Source organism: Alligator sinensis, unplaced genomic scaffold (assembly GCF_000455745.1).
Source record: "Alligator sinensis unplaced genomic scaffold, ASM45574v1 scaffold244_2, whole genome shotgun sequence".
NCBI classification, from domain to species: Eukaryota; Metazoa; Chordata; order Crocodylia; family Alligatoridae; genus Alligator; species Alligator sinensis.
In genome coordinates this window covers 1556441-1560674 of record NW_005842189.1, presented here as the reverse complement: position 1 = coordinate 1560674, position 4234 = coordinate 1556441, and positions in this window count along the sequence as shown.

Here is a 4234-nt window from a genome sequence, read left to right as displayed (position 1 = left end):
TTTGGGGCAATGCATGTTGCACACAGGTCTGGAGGGGGTCAGTTGGTTGACTGGCACATGAAAATCTGAGCTTCAGGTCATGCACCACCCTACCCATAATTCTTCAAAAGTCTTCCAGTGATAGAGAGAGGTGTGGTTTGGGATGACCCAAAAAGGATTTTGCCCCATAAACCCATCATAATCTCAACTCTTTATTCAGGGCTATGTACCTGATACATTATATTATTTTACATTTTATTAGTAAGTAAACATTTTTGATGGAATTCTAACTCTTTAGCATGACTAATTCACTACTAGCAGCTTTTTGTTGTGTCAAGAATATCTTTGAAAAAGGAATGAGGAACTGGGAATGAGGACCTGGAAATAAGGAACCAACTTCAGCCTCATATAGGGATTGGCAGCAGTAAAAGCCTCCTGCCCCATTGTGGGCTTTCTGGGCTTTCTGGGCTCTCTGCAACAGAAGAATTACTCTTATCCTCCTTTTTATTTTTTATTTGAAAGGGGCATTGTGTTGGCCCTTTTCTAGTCGTCTGGTACCATAGCAGGAAACATACAACCCCCCCGCCAAAAAAAAACAACCCAAAAAACAAAACAAAACCCACTCTAAGTAATAATTTTATAATATACTTTTTATCTTGAGGGACATTGAGACCTATTTAGAAGATGTAATTATTTTTGGTAACAATAAAGTGACCTGTGGGTAACTGTTTATGTAAATAGAGGTTTATTAGAAGAGAATCCATTTGGGTAGATGGGAAAAATTAGCTGCAGATGCCGGAAAATAGTTTTGAATAATGATTATTGTGCTGGAAAAAAAATAGCAATGTTTTCCACAGAAATATTAAGAAAGTAGGGTGAGTTCAGTGCTGCTGGTCCTTCTCGGAGAAAAATAGTCATAGTGAAACAATGGAGAAATTATATTAAGTACAGCAGGCTTGAGAGAAATCTGAAAATGAAAACATGGGGAAATTAACAGAAATTACATTGTTTTTTCAAAGGCAGGCAACGCGTAGGGGGTGCACGCAGTACATGTTCACCCCCTGCGTGTGGCAGTGCACCCCATGCAAAAAGATGCTGCCAGTGGCTTCCACAGCCAGACTGCCCCTCCCTGGCAGGATTCTTGGGCGTATGCAGGGGTCTCCACGTCACACGACCCCTCTATTGCCACCCCCTGGGTCATCAGACTGCCTGAACCTGGAACTTGAGGTCACCTGGCTTCAGGCTCCCCTGCCTGTGTGTTTGCCTTCAGCGTCACCACCAGGGCACAGGCAGAGAAAACACGGTGATGAAATGGAAGAAAGTGAGGAGGAATGGGAATCAGAATCACCTACCAAGGAAACCAGAGGGAAGGTCTTCAACCAGGGGAAGGGTTCACTGGCAAACAAACAAAAGGTAAGAAACGAAAAGGTAGAGGGATGCGGGTGAAGGAGGGGAAGAGGGATAGGTGCCCCTGGATCCCCTTCCCATTCTAGTAATGGGGCAGAGTCCCAGAATATCATTACCAGAATATCTCTTTTTTGATATAACTGGACACAGAGTCCTTCACTCCCTGCTCTAATTCAACTGTTTTGTTTTAATCCAGATGTGGCTATATGGCATCAGTGTTTGAAACAGTTTGCATCAGGGCTGTCCAACTGGCAGGCTGTGAACTCCACACAGCCTCTGACAGGTTAGCATGTGGCCCATGGGCTCTTGTCTGGCTACCACTCCCCCGCCTCCTCCAGTGGTTACTTCCCCATCAGCTGGGAGGGGGCTGGAATACCCAAGCTCTGCATGCAGCAAAGAAGGAAGCCAGGCTGTCAGGGGGGCGGGGAATAAAGTCGTGTATTTAAATACCAAAAATTAATCTCCCTTTCCTGAAAATACTTGAAAATCCAAAATAGTTCTCCGTCTCAAACAAGGATTTGTCCTGTACAACGATGTACTTGCTATTCTGTTGCTTTTGCAGGAACTATTTCCCACTATAATATTCTATGAAACAGATAAAATATTTATTTTTATTACATATTTTCTCTGCGTTATATTTAGTTTTGGAAAGTTACTCCCATACCATGGTAATCCTTAAGACAGGGGTGGGCAAAATGTGGCCCGGGGTCTGGATGTGGCCCACCAGGCCATTCTATCCGGCCCGCGGGGCCCCTAAAAAATTTAGAAAATTAATATTAATCTCCCTTGAGCTGCCTGTCATGTGGCCTTCGATGGCTTGCTGAAACTCAGTAAGTGGCCCTCTGCCCAAAATAATTGCCTGCCCCTGCCTTAAGAGGAGAGACCAGCCTTAATCTCCTTAGACACATAGAATTATAGAAAATTAGGATTTGGATGGACCTCAGGAGATCATCTAGTCTAACTCCCTGCTCAAAGCAGGACCAGCTCCAACTGGATCATCCCAACAAGACTTTCTCTAGCTGGGTCTTAAAAACCTCCAAGGATGGGAGTCCACACTCCCTCTGGTGGGTAACCTGTTCCAATGTTTTACTACCCTCATAGAGAGAAAGTTTGTCTTAATATGTAACTTAAACTTCCTTTACTGCTACTTGAGACCATTGCTCCTTGAAGACGTACATGTCCTAGTGATTTCTTTAAAAATAAGATCATAGCCAAATGGACATAAAGCTATATAGTATCAAATACTCAAGGAGCAATTGAGTGCACAGCTATATTCTACCTAAACTACACCTAACATAAGGGAGCAGTGAGGAAGGCTCTTTCCTTTCTCTCCCTTTTATGCTTGAGTAGGTGTGAAGGGGTCACAATGATCCCTAGTCCCTTTTCCTGGGATTGAACAGGGCACTCAATGGATCAGGAAAAGAGAAGGAGCCAGAAGTGTTTCACTTTTCTTCACCCACATGACTACTTGTGTTGGCCAATTGCACAGAAGGATGTGAGCTGAGCATTTTAAAAAGGTGAAGTATTGAGTGTACAGTTTCTATCTATGCTTTGTAACTAATGGTTCTTCAAGACTGGTACAGCCTGGCTTCTTAGCAAAGACCTAATGGCTTCTAGTTGACCTGAATCCCTTGAAGGGCATTCTTGGAAATGAGAGTTATAGTACATAATGTCAACTATCCTTTATCATGGATTTTGGAATTATAATATGGTTATTAAACTGTAAAATATTACTTATTGTCACTCAGCCTGAACATCCACCAGCTTGCAGGGGAATTTTAAGTTCACAAGCACACCCTTTATCTGATTCCATCACACTGAAGTACTTGAGGACCTAATTCTGCCTTTAGCTGAACCAACAAAGCCCTTATGAATATTGTTTCATGGGAGTAAATGAAGGTAGATTTTGGCTCATCGAAATATAAACTGTTTAAGAATATGATGAGTGGGTTAAGACCAGATTCTCTTTAGGATCTATAACCTAACAGCAGAAACATATGGGACTTTAGTCTCCCCCTGCCCCTGACAGTGCCAGCAGTGTCTGCGGGAGCTCCCTGCTCACTGCCGCCGCACTCCTACCGTCGCTGGAGCAGCCATGCCCCACCAGCTGCCAGGGGCACACGTTATTCTTGATCAAAGGTAATTTGTATGTTGCTTCTGGGTTTTATCAAAGAGAAAAATGTGATGCGAGAAGACATTTTAGAGCAGAACTTTTGAACTTTTCACATTAATGGCTGTATTGATGCTATAATGAAATAACTATCTTTTAAGAGTGGGGAGATTTTCTTTTAGAAAATGGATATGCTGCATAGACAATGGGTGGAATTGAACCTGCAGAAACTAATGGGAACTGAGTTAGAAAGAGGTGTGGGAAGGGAAGTGGCAAGCAGCGGCCAATCTCAGGGGCTGCACCACCAATCTTGGGGTGTACATATACCCCCTATGCGTCACCAATGCTCAAAGTCTGCACAACAGGCTGAGATCACCACTAATGAAGGAACTAAGAAGGTGAGGCTAAGAAAAGCGGAAGAGGAATGTAGGCAGGCAAAAGCCACAAGGCTTAGCAGGACTGCTCAGAGTCTGAAGGAGACAAACTGAGCAAACCCTTGCCAGGATTTTATTGCTGACTTGGGAATAAGGTGGCTGCATTGTGGGTAGGGTTTCATGTTAGTTTGTGTCCCAGCCCAGTCGCATCATTTTGAGGATATAGTTTTGCAGATGTGCTGGTTTCTTGGCACTTTCTCATCATATAACTTATCAGCTCTAGGAACAGCATTTAAAACTGACATGAATTGTGAGTGTGGTTGGGGAGAAAATAAAACTAATGGATTTACTCAGTTACTTTTGA